This window comes from Chanodichthys erythropterus, chromosome 4 (assembly GCF_024489055.1).
Source record: "Chanodichthys erythropterus isolate Z2021 chromosome 4, ASM2448905v1, whole genome shotgun sequence".
In the NCBI taxonomy this organism is placed as follows: Eukaryota; Metazoa; Chordata; class Actinopteri; order Cypriniformes; family Xenocyprididae; genus Chanodichthys; species Chanodichthys erythropterus.
In genome coordinates this window covers 31,071,330-31,088,615 of record NC_090224.1, presented here as the reverse complement: position 1 = coordinate 31,088,615, position 17,286 = coordinate 31,071,330, and positions in this window count along the sequence as shown.

Here is a 17,286-nt window from a genome sequence, read left to right as displayed (position 1 = left end):
GTTGAGATTCATTTCCCCTGGTGCTTCTATTTCTCAAAAAAAAAAAAAAATGATGTTAGCAACTATGTAAGATGAAAAATATTCTAATAATAAATGATGGAATTCATGACTAACAAGCTGTGTGATTTGAATTGCTTTATAATTTGGGGGGGAATGCATCAGCAAAAAGGGCCATTTTCCTATGGGATTGGCATCCTTGTCATATTCTCCATGAATCAACTTCCTGTCAGTTGAAATGCTTGCATGTTTATTTATTTATTTTTTTTGACTGGTTCAGCAACACAGTGCTTAAATTTGATCCGGGCGCCATAATTCTACCTGTCCAGCTTCAGTCATGCTGACACAATGACAGCGGCATCCTCCCAGCCCGGTGCCCTGCATGCAACATCGCTTTACAGCAGAGGTCCGGTCTCTGCAGAAGTCACGCTGGCCCCTGTGCCAAGGTCACAGAGAAAGTGCTGAACACTGCAGCCGGTGACATCAAACCGGGATTTCTCACTGCTGACAGACTGGGAGAGGCCTGAGACTCACAAAAGTGCCAAGATGACTCTTCACCAGAGCGGAGGGGGGGAAATCTAGGCCCAAGCATCCTGACAGATCAATTTGGAATTCATCAGGGACCTGAGATTCTTCTTTGACACAACACAAACAGCGAAGGTCCAACCTGACAGGACATCAGTGGAGGCTATTGCTGTGTGTGTGTCTTGTGCCATTTTGTCCCCTCCTACCCTCCTTCTCTTATTAGTTCCTTCCCCACTCTGAAAAAGTCCTAAAAGTCCTACAAAACTTCTTTGATGCATTAAGGGAAACCAATCCTGATATATGGCAGATAGAGGAATTAAATATAATAAAATAACTCAATTGACATTGTTTTTAAAACTTTGCTCAGCTAAATGAAAAAAGATATTTTTACACTTGTGCATCGGAAAAAGAAAATTGGAATTAATTTTAAAGAACCATAGCACAAACACACTTTAAGCAACACATTTACCAAAAAAAGTTTGTCAGGGTCCAAAAAATACATGTTAATATAATATATAAATTATTAGAATGTAAATTCAAATAAAGTATATTGATTTTTCAAACTGCTTAACCTTGTGGGTCATAATATAATATAATATAATATAATATAATATAATATAATATAATATAATATAATATAATATAATATAATATAATATAATATAATATAATATAATATAATATAATATTAACTTAATAACTTTGTGGACATGTTCATAGTTAATGTGATGATCGGGGAAGTGACTTCAGTCACTAAATTGAACTTTTCCAAGAAAACATTTGGAAAACACTGCAAAATGTCAATGCAAATTGGCTAAGAAAAATAAGTTTTTGTTTCAGATGCCATTTGGTTTGATAATTTTTATCAAATTCATACATTTTTAAAGGGATAGTTCACCCAAAAATGAAAATTCTGTTATTTATTACTTACCTTCATGTCGTTCCAAACACGCAAGACTTTCGTTCATCTTTGGAACACAAATGAAGATCTTTTTGATGAAATCTGAGAGCTTTCTGTCCCTCCATAGACAGCTATGCAACTACTACTTTGACGCTTCAAAAAGTTCATAAAGAGAGCATAAAATGAATCCATATGAATTGAGCGGTTTAGTCCAAGTTTTCTGACAAGACTTGATTGCTTTATATGATGAATAGATTGAATTTAGGCTTTCATTCATCAACTCACACATCAGTTGCGGTAAACGGCAGTTCAAATAGGTTTGCTTGATGTGCGAGAACCAATGAGATTCAATCTCGTGTTACGCAGCACGTTTGAGCTTCCACATGAGGTTTGTTCTCGCACGTCAAGCAGGTTTGTTTGAGCTTCTGTTTACCACAACTGATGTGTGAGTTGATGAATGTTTATATGTGAATAAAAGCCTAAATTAAATGTGTTCATCATAAAAAGTGATCAAACCTTTTCAGAAAATTTGGACTAAACCGCTCAATTCATATGGATTGGTTTTACCATCCCTTTATAAAGTTTTAAAAGATTTAATCAAAAATATTTTCATTTGTGTTCCGAAGATGAACAAAAGTATTACAGGTTTGGAATAACATGAGGGTGAGTAATTAATGACAGAATGTTAATTTTTGGGTGAGCTATCTCTTTAAGTGTGCCTTTAAATATTTTTAGAAATATATTAATTGTATTATTTATTATTCATACATTAGTCTGTTAGACTATATATACATCATGTCCCAAAACAAATAAATTAGCTACATATTAACATTTCAAATGTGGAACATTTACGCAATTCAAAGGATTGTTGGTTTATTTTTAGCTCTCAGTCAGACTTAGTACTGTGCAATGCTTAGAAAGTGTTTTGAATAATTCAAGCTCAATATACTGGCACAAGCTGTAATTCTCTAAAGCAGGTTAGGGAATGCTGATGCTTATAACACCCCCCCAAGACCCCTCCACCCCCTATCTATGAAGCTTAATATAAGATTAAGGCAAAAGAGCATCATTGCAAACCTTGACGGGAGCGTCCTAGTGCATTAGTATTACACTGATGACGCTGAGGAATACATGATAACTGTATATCAATTTAGGATATACTGCTAGATTCTTGCAAATAAACTCTTTAAAAGTAATACTAACTCAGGCAAAGTACTCTGTAATTGTTAAAAGCAACAGTCATCTTTATATAAGGTTCCGTGTATAAGGTGCTTCAGGCAACAAACCCAATGGATGTCCACTTATGATCCAGGAGCCGTGTCTGGCCATCAGGGTCTCATTAGATGGGAAGACATGAGCCCATGCAAGTATCCTGGCATTATAACCAAAACAATACACGGCATTTGCAATAGAGTTCAAACGTGTCAATGTGCCCAAACTATCGACTGAGGCATTCAAAAGCCTGTCTGGTCTGAGATGCTGTCATCAGCCTTCAGTCACAGGGATTTCCGGCAAAGTCATCGGAATCACAAAGTCACAGTCAGCAAGAACAGCTGCCAAAACACAACAGCAAGAACAACACAGACACTTTTGTCTTTACACGGCATGTATGAAGTTCCCGCAATTAACAATATGCTCAAAAGAATACACTGCGACACGCTTGATACTAGACAGAGAAAAAGAAAGGCAGTATTTTCTTTCCTATATGGTAAAAATAGTTCCACTTGGGTTGGCTTAGCGGTTAAAGATCTGGACTAGAACCCTAAAGGTTATGGATTCTAAGGCCAGACAGGGCAAATCATAAGCTACCACCATTGTGTCCTTGAACAGGGCACTTAATCCCAGGTTGCCCCAGGTGAAGCCTTCTAAGAAAGACCGTGTCTTCTTACTGTGAATACTAACAAGATTTTTACACCTAAAAAAAGAGTGTTATGGTGGTTGCTAGGGTGTCATTTGGTGTTGCTAAGACAGGGGTGTCCTGTCCTGCTCCTGGAGGGTTCCAACCCCAATTTAACAAGTAAAGTCACCTTTATATCACTTTATACAATACAGATTGTTTCTGTGATAAACAGAATTCAATTCTGCTGTAAAGCAGCTCTAAAAAGACAATAATAAACAGTCATTATTCAGTTTATATTTCATTTTGGTTCAGAAATCAGATTGTGGATCCGTAGCATTCAAAATATTTCATCCAGTTTCTTCCACTTGAAGATCGGATTCATCATGCCAGTATGGAGAGAAGTTGGACATAGGTCTGTGCAGAGCACTTGTCTGGTTCCTGTGGTCTTTGCTGAGGATCTGTGCCAATGGCTGTGGTGTCGACGAGGTCTTCACAGGGGCTTGTCTAGTTGACACGGTCGTTGCTGATATTCAGGGCTGTGATGAGGTCGTGTCTAGGTGGAGGTCCACCGTCTGATCTGGATACAGCCTGGATCTGGCTTACTACGGTTACCTCGGGATAAGGATGCGACAGACAGACTAATATTAGCATAGATGTCATTCTTCTTACGATGTAACCAGCACATCGGGTGTTATGGGAGGTGTTCCCGGTTCCGGTTGACCTAATTTATGCAGCCTAACAATCCTTTAAGGAATTTGAGTTATAGAAATGTGATAATGTGTTATGTGTATGCCAGGTTAAAGAGATGCGTTTTTAGTCTAGATTTAAACTGACAGAGTGTGTCTGCTTCCCGAACACGGCAAGGAAGGCTGTTTCAGAGTTTGGGTGCTAATAGGAAAAGGATCTACACTCTTAGCCCGGATTTTATATTAACTTAAAAATATAATTAAAATATACTTAAAATATTTAAGTTTGGTTGCATTACTTATAAAATATAAGTAAATTCTACTAATTTGTGGGTGTATTTGAATGTGTTAATAAATGTAAGTTAAATGCACTTAAATTATGAAGTTTTTCTCCTGACCACGCCTCCTACACACTGGTTTGCGGCAAGTAATGACGCCATTTTGTCGTGGTGTGTGTGAATTCAAGGAGCTGTTGATGAGCAGTTGGAACATTTGTTTTGGCTGTTCTACAGGCATTTTTTCCAAACATTTACCTTTTTATAGTTTTTCACCAAAGGAGAAAATCACAATTTTTAAGTTACCATCATCGAGGGTCAGGGTTTGTTTTAGTTGAGCTCTTGACCCTTAACTTTTTAATATTAGATTTTGTTTGGGCAGTTTTAACTGCATTAAAACCAACCAGACAAGCAAAGTCAAAAGATGATCAGGTGTTGGTTATGTTTTCACATAATCATTATTTGATCTAAATCACTGAACTCATTTAGAGTCCAATCTCTGAGTTAGATTTACATTATTGATTACAGCAGAACTGTGATTCTACAGTGGAGGATCAACTTTTATAATATTTTTTTTTTTTTTTTAAAGTTGTCCTTATCACAAAAAAATATATATATATATATTTTAGGCACATACAGACATCAAGAATCAGCCTGTGAATCTCAACGACGGTGACAAGCAACATGTTCTGATAAACAGATCAACTCTGAACATTAGAAAACAAGCTGCTAAAAAGTCACAGAAAAACAGCAAAATTTAAATAGTGAGAATAAAGAAATTACTAAGACAATTCAGCTCATAATTTATTCATGCAGCAATGCATGATGGGAGGCATGGATGAATTTTGATTGGTGGCAAGTTAACTTGCTTAGTACATTGAACTTAAATATACTAGTTGTAATAACTACAAAGTAATTAATATTACAAAACATTTTAAGTTAAATGAACTTGAATTATTAAGTTCACATTACTTAATCATTACTTAATTTTTTTAGGGCAACCAGTTTCCTCAAATTTTTTAAGTAAATTCAACTTATCCGGGCTAACAGTGTACTGCCTGCAGTTGATTTTGATATTCTAGGTCAGGGGTGTCCAAATCCTGCTCCTGGAGAGCCACCATCCTGCAGAGTTCAGCTGCAACCCCAAATAAACACACCTGAACCAGCTAATCAAGATCTACTAGACATACTAGAAGCTTCCAGGTAGGTGTGTTGAGGCAAGTTGGAGATAAACTCTGCAGGACACCCCTGTTCTAGGTATTATCATCTGGCCAGAATTTTGAGACCGCAATAGACGCAAAAAACTACAATGTGTTAAGAGCTCACTCAAGTACTGGGGAGATAAACTATTTAGTGCTTTGTAAGTATTTAGCAAGATTTTAAAATATGCAATGCTTAATAGGGAGCTAATGCAGTGTTGACAAAACCGGGCCAATATGGTCATACTTCCTAGTTCTAATAAGAACTCTAGCTGCTGTTTTGGACCAGCTGTAGTTTGTTTATTAACCACGCAGATGGATGGTTGGTTTCTGTAGTGTTTATATGTGGTTGCTTGTCTGTCATTGCTAAAACATTGTAGATTGTTACTAAGGCAGAGTGGTATGTAGGGCATTGTTTTTTTTTTTTTTTGTTGTTGTTTTTTTACCATTGTATAGTGTCATTTGCTGTTTCTAAGGTCTTCTAAGTTGTTTCTTGGGCATGGTTAGGCTGTTTTGGTGTATAGTGTTCCTTGTTGGTTTCTAAGACGTTCTGAGTGGTTTTAGAGGATTGTTAGGGTGTTTTGGTCATTGCTATAGTGTTGCTAGATGATTACCAAAGTCTTCCGAAAGGTTGTTTTGGTATTGCTAATTGGGTGCTAGTGTGTTCTAATGGGTGCTAAAGTGCCATTTGGTGGTTGTAAAGGTGTTATAGAGAGGTTGATATGATGGTGCTAGGGTACTCTGGTGGTGGTTGTAGTGTTGCTAGGTGGTTTCTAGGGTGTTCCCAGTCATTGCTGTAATGTTGTTAGGTGGTTGCTACAGTGTTCTGAGTGGTTGTTAGAGTGTTTTGGACATCGCTATAGTGTCGCTAGGTGGTTGCTCAGGTGTTCTGAGTGGTTTATATGGTGTCATTTGGTGTTGCTAAGGTGTTTCTTGGATGTTGCTAGGCTGTTCTGGTTGGTGCTCTAGTGTTGCTAGGTGATTGCCAAGGTGTTTCGAGAGTTTGTTCTGGCATTGCTTGTTGGTTGCTTAGGTGTTCTATTGCTAGAGAGTTTTGGTCTTTGTTTTAGCATTACTAGGTGTTCTGTAATATTGTTATGATATTCCTAGGGTACTATGATTGTGGTTGTAGTGTTGCTAAGTGGTTGCTACAGTGTTATGAGTGGCTGCTCATGCATTGCTTATTTATCGGAGTTAAAAAAATAAATAAATAAACTTAAATGATGGGGTGTGATGTTCTGATCCTGAGATGTGGTCATTTTTGTTTTAACAAATTCAATACAACAAACTCAGCAGAAGGAAGAGGACAAAGAAGGTGATCAGTGTCAGTTAAGTGAATCAGGCAGCTCCATTTGTCAGTTATTATTATTTTTTGTTTTTTAAATACTCACTCCATCTGTTTTAGATCATTTTCTTTGACAGCTGGCTTTTGTTACAACAAGCAGTTGCCAACTTTTCCTAGTAAAATCTCATTAGAATCCCAGAAATCTTGTTGGAGCACAATGGAGTCACCTGCCAAAACACTGGTACAAGCCCAAGGGGATTAGAATGTCTTGGAGAAGCTTAAGCCTGTGGGCCTTTTCCAGCCAACACCATCCTCCAACACCAGGGCCTTCATTCAAAGTACATCCTTTAAAGACTCCATCTTTTCACAGTGGGGAAACATAATCTTCCTGTGTAAGATGTAGGGATCACAGGCATTACCTCATTTAGGAGACTTTGAGATGACATTGAAGCTCCCGTCAAGTCCTAGGTTGTGTAAGATGCGATTGGTTAGTTGTTTTGCCAAACCAATCAAAAAGGAAATCCTTGATATTGTTCAGGATTGTGCTCGTTGGACAACATGCACCTGAGCCTCTTAAGAGTGCTGAAGATCTCTAGCAAAGCTGGATTTACTGCCCAAGTGTAAACCAGTTAAAGACACCTATACTATGTCTCAAAATTGCATAATGTCAGCTTTCTGCTGGATGGTAAGGATAATCCAGCAGGCACATTTATTACTGAACAGAAACCAAGAGAATAAGCTGTGCAATTTTTAAAAATATTTTTAATGAAATTTCAAAAAGTATAGGAATGATTGTGACTAAAATGTTCCATTTTTTTTTTTTTTTTTTTAAATCATTCGTTCATCCATTCAGTAAAATGTATTGTTCACTGCCATAATTCAGTATGTGTGAAAAATAACATTTGGATTTTGACTGTTTGGGCTTTAACACAAACAGTCACTTTGGTAACTAACCAGTAAGCTACTTATGTAATTATCTGTTTACTAGTTTAGATAAACCTAAGGCTGCTCTCAGTAAAGGATGATTTGTAGGCTGATTCAGTATTACTAATAAGGTATACCATTTATCCCAGACACACCTTTCTGAGGATGGATCAGAGTCTGGATCAGAATGTGACTAATACAGTTATATCACTTCCCTTATGTTTCATTGTACCATGCATGCTTCTTGAATAGTAAAATGTAGCTAAGTGTTTGATTGGCTAAGGACAGAATACCTATGTGAGCGGGTGGAGAGACACCTTCACTTGAGACATTAGGATATCAATGGTTGAAACTATTCATTATCTATAAATGTTTATAAATCTTTACTAATCATTTAATACCTTTATGGGCATTGGACTTATATTGTAACAAAGCTTGTGTAAAGTGGGGTTAGCTAAATGCTAAATGCTTGCTAACAACATAACAACACATTGTTTTTGTAATGGTAACTTGGGTGCAAAACATGTTTTTATGACCTCAACACATAGTACACTATATCCTTAAAACAGGATATTCTTTGAATCATACATCAACAGGAATAAACAAATGCATTTTTCAAGAAAATACTTGTAATAAGTGCATTAGTTGATATATGAACTGAAATTATGGAGCTCTGCACATGACATGCAGGAAAAATTGAGGGAACGAATTAGTAAATTGTGCACACGATTTATAAATCTAGGGAACGACTTAGTACAAAAGTATGCACAATTTAGCCTACTATTTTTTTCCTGCATGTCATGTGCGGGGCTCTATAGAAATGAAATGATATGGACTGAAATTAAAAGTATTGACATTTGTAGATTTTCAAGAAATGCGTGATCATATGAATTGAAAGTTTAAAGACATTTGTAAGCATTTACTTTACATTTACATTAAATAATGATCAGTTAAAGGGATAGTTCACTAAAGAATGAAAATTGTGTCTTCATTTACTCTCCCTCAAGTTGTTCCAGACCTGTATCAGTTGCTTTCTTCTGCTGAACACAACAGGGTATTCAGATGGTTGCTAGGAAAATCAGAGAGGTGCTGGTGATGCTAGATAGTTTCTAAAATGATCTGAGTGGTTTCTAGGGTATTGTTAGTCTGATCTGGTTGGTGCTATAGTGTTGCTAGGTGGTTGTCAAGATGTTTTGAGTGGTTTTAGAGTGTTGCTATGTTGTTCTGGATGTTAATAGTGTTACTAAGTGGTTGCTAAGACAACTGAATGAGTTCTTGGGCATTTAAAGGGTGTTCTAGTGGGTGATATTGCAAAAAGCAATGGTCCTAGTACAGAGCCTTGTGGTACTCTATTACCGAACTTCATTCCTTTACTCTTCATGTATTGCTGCAAATTGTCATATAAGTATGATTTGAATCATGCCAATGGAATTCAAGTAATGCCAACGTAATTTCCGAGTCTATTCCAAAGAATGCTGTGGTCAATACTATCAATTGCAGCACTAAGATCCAGTAACACTAATAGAGAGACAACCTTGATTGGATGATAAGAGCAAATCATTTGTTACTCTACATCTCACACTCCTAATACTATCAGTGTTAGATCTTTTGGTAGGTGCTGGTGTTACTAGGTGATCGTTCCATTTTTTTTTTTTTTATAACTCTTTCAAATCCACAACCTACTAAGTGGTATACTAACTACAATGGTTAGGGTAATACCATGTGTTTTGGACATGAAACCATGTTCTGTGAGGGTTTTTGGATATGTTCCATCCTATATATATTTGTTATTATTTTCATAATGTTTTAACTTTAACATGAATTGTCCCTGAAATAATGCATTACTTATTCAACACTTAAAAAAAAAAAAAGGCATTTTTAGGAAGTTAAGCAAGTTATTTTGATGAAAACAAGCTTTTGTCATTCAAATAATTTGTATTTCAAATGTAAATAGGTGGAAAGTTTGATTCTATGTTGTTAAAACTGTGCTTGATTATGACATAACTTTGAAGCTGCTGTTGTCTTTTTTTTGCTCATATTCCCGTGTAATTTTATTCTGAATATTGCTTTTCCACCCAACATGGATGTCACAGAAATGTACAACAGATTTACCCCTCTCGAGAAACCATTGTGAAAGGCAGGATAATTTCCATAAAGCCTGACATATTAAATCCCTTCAAGTTTCTGCAAGCCCCTTGTGTCAGCAATTCTCCTTGGAGACTTCCTGTTTTTGTTGTAATTACATTGCAGTGGATAGCTGGAATATCATAGTGACTGAGTGTCTGAACAAATGAACAACTGCACAAATGAAAGCACTGCACAGCGAGAGCCTCCTTTTGCTCTGTATCTCCCAGCATCTCTAAAGGGAGACCTGGAGGAGCGGTCGTCATTCAGTCCCACTGCAGCTGTTCAAGCCCATCTTCCTGCTCTAATCCTCTGCACATGCCGTCATAATACAGCTGGTCACATGATTCTTTCTCACTCTCACTCTGCCTGCTTTATCTACAATAAATGGGAATTGAAATGTACTCATCTGCATTAGAACATCATACGCTCATTAAAAACCGATTATCACACTCCTAATACTATCAGAGGTTTTATGGAGCTCATTCATGTGTAATTGCTTTAATCAAAATATCTGTAACCATGACCTGAAATATTCATAATTGATCAGTTCTTCTACATGTCATTATTTAATGGGATAGTTCACTGTAAAATGGCAATTCTGTCTTCTGAAACTCTTTGAACTAAGAAAACCCTTAGTTATAATTATAAACAAAAGGTTTTCTTTTGTGCAACCAGGCCTTGTCCCTGACTATAGATAGAGATGTATGACACAATCTCCTATAGAAAGGTCTTTGGTTTCCGCACTGGTGTCTGATTACCATGTTCCTGTGCGCTATTGTTATCCTCTATGACCTTTCTGACCTCCATAGGTAAACATAGGAGCGAGAGGTTTCATGGTTCAGAAACGATCCTGGTGGAAACAAACACTGTAAAGAAAGAAGTCAAAGAGACAGACCTTAATGACTTACTCAGTGTTGTTACTGTTATGTTACCCAATCGTATTAGCCCTTGAGCTGTCTCGTGCCCAAGCACACTTTACTATCACTGCACCACCTGGGCATGTGAGGACAGGTAGTCAATATCTGTGGTGCCAAGAAAAGACTCAGCACGGGTTAATCCCTACTGAGCTGTGCTTCTAAGTGGATTATTAATTAAGACGTCACAACTTGATACGTCACGATTCACAACCTCTCACTCATTCTCACCTGCATGGTTTCCCTTTTCTTTCTTAATGTAAGATCTACAAGCTCTCCAAGATTACACATTTTAACCCTTGTTTGTGTAAGTTTGGGTGCACGCCCATGTGTGTCTTGTGTGTGAGACCTATTAAAAAATATTTGATTGGACAATTTATAAATAGAGTTAGGGGTCATTCACACAGAACACGCACTTGCATTCCACTGCTTTGATTTTCAATATTTGTTTTCCTTTTTCACATGTAAAAATGTGCTAGACAGATGTGTTTCTCCTCGTGCCTGAAACAGACACTCAAGTTCAAGACTTTGCTTTTTTCCATTCCACTGACCTGCATCTCATGTTTTTAACTATGAAAATCTGTGTAAATGGCCCCTTAAAGATTAGTTGACTTTCAAATTGAAATTTCCTGATAATTTACTCACCCTCATGTCATCCAAGATGTTCATGTCTTTCTTTCTTCAGTCGAAAAGAAATAAAGGTTTTTGATGAAAACAGGATTATTCTCCTTATAGTGGACTTCAATGGCCTCCAAATGGTTGAAGGTCAAAATTACAGTTTCAGTGCAACTTCAAAGGTATCTACACGAACCCAGATGAGGAATAAGGGTCTTATCTAGCAAAATAATTGGTCATTTTCAAAAAAAAAAAAAAAATTATATACTTTTAACCATAAACACTAGTCTTGAACTAGCTCTCTTCTTCTTCTCTATCTGAATTCCAGAAGTGTAGACTCTGCTAAGTGTATTACTGCCCTCCACAGGTCAAAGTTTGAACTAAATGGTCATATACAATATGCTAGTATAAAACAATTAGTTCAAACTTTGACCTGTGGAGGGCAGTAATACATTTAGCAGCGTCTACACTGCTGGAACTCTAACAGAGAAGATGAAGAAGAGAGCTCTATTGAAGTCCACTATATGGAGAAAATACAGGAATGTTTTCATCAAAAATCTTAACTTCTTTTCAACTGAAGAAAGAAAGAAAGACATAAACATCTTGGATGACATGAGGGTTAGTAAATTATCAGGACATTTTAATTTGAAAGTGAACTAATCCTTTAAGGCCCAGGTATACTTCATTTTCTGAGTTGCGATCGGTCTTGCGTACATCTTTCAAAGTATACTCAACCGCGGAAGATTGCGGATGGACGCATTCAACACATTCATAGTACAACAGCTTTTTTATACTCTACCAGATGTCAGAGGATCAGCACTGAGTCATGTCATTTACAGGACATTCACTCTGAAGAATAGAAGAAAAAAGTAGTGGATCCACCATTGCATGTAAAAGCTGCATTCAAAATCGCATACTCTCTTGAGTAGCTACTTTATTTTTAAATAAGTAATTACTTCATGACCGCTATAAAGTATGTTCTATATAATATGAGTGTGTGTAGTATGTAATCCGGATGTAATAAATCATGTGACCTACCAGCGTCAGTTACGTAGCTTCACTGCCATTGAAAAATCCTCTCCTGTGGCCTCATGGGATAGTAAAGTGTCCATCATATGCACACTTCTAAATCTTGCCAGAAATAGTAGGCCATCCAGGTACTTTTTGCCTAATCTGTTATGCATACTCTGAATTCGGACAAAGTTTTTTTTTTTGTCAAATACTATTTTTCGGTTACTATATATTAGGGAAGTATTTGGTTTTGGATGCAGCCAAAGTTTGAAACAAGAACCAAAACAAAAACGATGGAGAAGGCTATGCTGCTTTGTTTACCGTTTTTTTCTTTTCGCACCCTTCTTCGACTACTGCACAGTACATCACAACTGAACGTATTGCCACCTAGTGGACTCTTCTGTCTCAACATTCACCTTGCGCATGTGCTCTTATATGCGGACTGTCTGCATGGTCACAAAAACTGGGCTGCACACGGACGATGTGTGTGGATGTCTACGGACCCTCCAGATGACGAAATTTACGTTGCACGGATGGTCGAAGTATAATTGTTTAAAAATGTATTTTAACTTGAGCGCCATGTTGTTTATAAAGGCATTTCATACACATAAGACTTGATATGGCAGCACAACGAAGACATGCATCTAGCTAATGTTTTCACAGAAAAACTATGAAAACATGCCAAAAAGGTCCATCTAGTGCAAAATTAAAATTAAAAATAAAATTATTAAACTGCCTATCCTATGTAGAGAGCATATCCCAGCTTCTCAGGTGAGGATGGATGGATGGATGGATGGATGGATGGATGGATGGATGGATGGATGGATGGATGGATGGATGGATGGATGGATGGATGGATGGATGGATGGATTGGATGGATGGATAATTTGGATTGTAAGAGGTGGTTTAAACCTTGATCGAGAGGGCATGTAAGCACTGTATCAAAAACTGAAACAGGAACATTCTGAGGATGTGCAATGACGTAGAAATGTCATAATGTGTGAGGAACGAGATTTTGTTGTTGTTGAATGAAGTGTCATAAATGACTGTCGTCTCATTCTAAAATTTTCCTTTCACTCATCGTCCGTTAAGTGGAGCAAGACAACATCCCACCAGTTCTTGTTTCGGACTTCCATCCACAGACGCCTTGTTTTGGACGTGGGAATGGGCATTTTTACTGCTTGATAAATATAAATAGCACGGCACAAAGTTTCATGTGCTCGTCTTCTCCTAATTAGGACCTAAAATAGATAAATATCAAGTCTGCTCTTTAAAACAAAGAAAAGACACAATGCAGGAGAACAGTATGCACAAACAGTGGGGAACTCTGTATATTTGTGCAGTGTGTGCATGTCAAAAAATCAATTCTGATTTAAAGCTTGTGACATATAATCATGCATATCAAACCGAACACTTTATTTAGTGTTCGTGTAAACACAGCGTTCGGATTTTTACATGGACCACCAAACAAAAGGTGTCCATGTAAACGTAGCTAGTGATGTAGTCGTCAGAGCCTCTCCATCTCTGAGGATGGATGGCTGGGTTAAAGCAGCCACTGTAAATCATGTTTTATTGGGTTACATTTCCAGTCCAAGGTAAGATTCAATGAGGTGATAGATTTTTTCAGCTTAAACAAGAAACGTCTTGTAATGGCAGCTTAAACCCAAAACCCAAACCCAAGTGGACTGACCAAATATCCCTGTTGCTTTCTGAAGCAGACCTCAGGTGACAGCTGGCCTTTGTGAAGGTGGAGGTGCTGCAAAGACTTTGAATTACAACCTCTTATGCAAGGATTTATGGGTGATTTCTTGGTCCCCTCCCTGACCAAGCCCTAATGAAAATAAACAATCAATAAGATAATAGCCCCCGACCAGCACACAAGACTGGATTTATGAAGCCACAGTAACTCCTGTTGAGTCTCTGTGTGACAGCTCACTCCAAACTGGAGGTTTTGAGACAGCTTCATATTATCAGCACATATCTCAACAAATTAATTTTCTTGTGCTGAGAAGTGAAAGAGAGAGAGCAACCTAATGGTGAGCAAACAGCAAACTAATGGTGAGAATTCTCTTTAAGATAAAATACTATTTCCAGATTTTTTTTAATATATATTAAGGTACATTATAAAAGTCAAAATACAAGTACAGATTCATGCTTAATGGAGTCAAATTATGCTCAAAATAATTTATTTTTTTCTTTTGAGGTCTATTTTCATGTCACTTGTGTTTGTGACAAAACAGTCCACATCTCTTTTTTATGACCTTTTTTCACTTAATGTATGACCTTTAAAATTAAACAGACAATATATTGCTATGGTTTCTTTAAATAAAAAAACCCCACTCACAGCATAACAGTCATGTCAGGCAACTCTCAAGTGAAATGAACTCAACTCATGCCTGTTCCAAATACACATTTTGTTTTGCCCATACAATAAAAGCTAGTAAACAAAACAAAATTGTGTTGGTTTTGTTTGCCCACACAATGAAAGTCAGTAAGTGTCTTCGGAACACAGACTCACAACAACGTAGAAATGAATGAGGCTTTATTACACCGCACCATCTTCCAGGTGGAGTGGAAGGAGAGGTTCCTCTGTCGGGCTATGCTTTGCGGAGGGAACAGACCCAGGTGAGTGACAGGGTTTAAGGAGTGACACATGGAATGTGGGGTGAATTCTATAATGTGCAGGTAACTTAAGCTTCTAGGTGACAGGGTTGATTTGCCATGTGATGGTCAATGTATCTGGGCTTTTTGCATGGCAGGTGCAGCTTGATGTCCCATGTTGATAGCCAAACCTTCTGTCCAGGCTGATAGGTTGGTGTCTCAGCTCTTCAGAAGTCAGCTTGGATCCTTTGGCTGCTCGCTGCAGGTGGTGGTGTGCAGAGTCCCAGACCCTCTCACTCCCTCGGAACCAATGGTCGACGGAGGGGACGTCGGATGGTTCTCCAAATCACAGGAACAGTGGAGGCTGATAACAGAGTACACACTGGGAGGCAGTCCAGTGGCAGATTGGTGGAGGGAGTTCTGCGCATACTCAGCCCAGCCTAGGAATTGGTTCCAAGAGTTCTGGTGGCCATGGCAGAAGGTTGTCCTCTGGGATACCGTAGTATCGGAATACATGATTGAAGGGGAGTTCTGCTGTTGTCATGGCAGTAGATAAGCCCTTCAGAGAAACAAACAACATGATTTAGAGAATCGGTCAACGATGACTAGGATACATGTACCACTTTCCGATGGAGGTAGGTCAGTGGCAAAGTGTACTCCAAGGTCATTGTGGTACGGGCAAGGGAAGAAGCTTGCCAGATAGAAGATGGCGTGGGCTTTTGGAGATGGCGCAGTCTGGGCATCCCTGAACGAACCTTCTCACATCCCTGGCCACTTTGGGCCCCCAGAAGCGATCTTGCAGCAGTGAGAGGGTGCGTTGGCCCCAGGGCAGCCAGTGCCCATGGAGGAATGAGCCGAGTGCGTGAGGTTATTACGTTGAACTCTGGGAACATAGGTGCGGCCAGGTGGACACCCTGCCGGAGATGGCTCAGAAGCATTGGAGGAGGAGATCTGTTGGTCGAGGGACCACTGAATGGGACAGAGTGTGAGTTGGGTAGGCAAGATAGGCTCAGGCTCTTCAGTGTTCTCCTCCGGGGTATGGAGACAGAGCATGTTCGGGTGATTAGTACTCTGGTGATTGTGACCTCTGTGATTGGGTGGTGATGGAGCCTGGGAATCTCTGACAGTAAGGTCCTGTGTTGTATTGCTTTGTTTAGTTTAGTTTTGTTTGCCCACACAATGAAAGTCAGTAAGGTCCTGTGTTGTATTGTTTTGTTATAGTTTAGTTTAGTTTAGTTTTGTTTGTCCATACAATGAAAGCAGTAAGGTCCTGTGTTGTACTGTTGTTTTGTTTTGTTTTTTTGCCCACACAATTAAAGTCAGTAAGGTCCTGTTTGTTTGGTTGTTGTTGTTTTTTTTTCCCCCAATGCAATGAAGTCAGCAAGGTCCTTTGTTGTTGTTGTTGTTGTTTTTATTTTGTTTCATTTTGTTTTTATTTGCCCATAGAATGAACATCAGTAAGGCCCTGTGGGGGGTTTTGTTTTTTGCCCACACAATGAAAATAAGTAAGGTCCCGTCCCTTTGTTTGTTTGTTTGTTTGTTTGTTTGTTTGTTTGTTTGTTTGTTTGTTTTGTTTGTTTGTTTGTTTGTTTGCCCATACAATGAAAGTCATCAAGGTTCTTTGTTGTTTTGTTTTATTTTGTATACCTATACAATGAAAGTCATTAAGGTCCTGTGTTGTATTGTTTTATTTTGTTTTTGTTTTGTTTAGTTTTGTTTTCCCATACAATGAAGCCAGCAAGGTCCTGTGTTTTGTTTTATTTTGTTTACTTATAGAATGAAAGTCAGTAAGGGCCTGTGTTGTTTTGTTTTTGTTTTGTTTTGTTTGCCCACACAATGAAAGTCAGTAAGGTCCTGTGTTGTATTGTTTTGTTTTATTTTGTTTTGTTTTCCCATACAATGAAGTCAGCAAGGTCCTGTGTTGTGTTGTTTAGTTTTTTGTTTTGTTTTTTTAGTTTTGTTTTGTTTTCCTATAGTATACAATGAAAGTCAGCAAGGTTCTGTGTTGTTTTGTTTTATTTTGTATACCTATACAATGAAAGTCATTAATGTCCTGTGTTGTTTTGTTTTGTGTGCCCATATAATTTTCATAGTCATGTTTAGTTTCTAGTCTTAGTTTTGTCTGTATTTGCAAGTGTTCGAGTCATCCATTAGTTGTCATGGTTTAAAATTAGATCTCGCCTGTTCCCTGTGCGGTTGATGATCTTTCTTCGTGTATTTAAGCCCTTAATTGTCCTCTGTTCTTTGTTTCTCTTTAATGTTGCATTCAAGTGTAGTGCCTGAGTTATCTTTGTTCTCATTAAAAGTTGATTGTTATTGTTCATTCTGCTTCACTCGTGTCTTTGTGGATATTTACTACACATACTCCTGACAACAATGAAAGTAA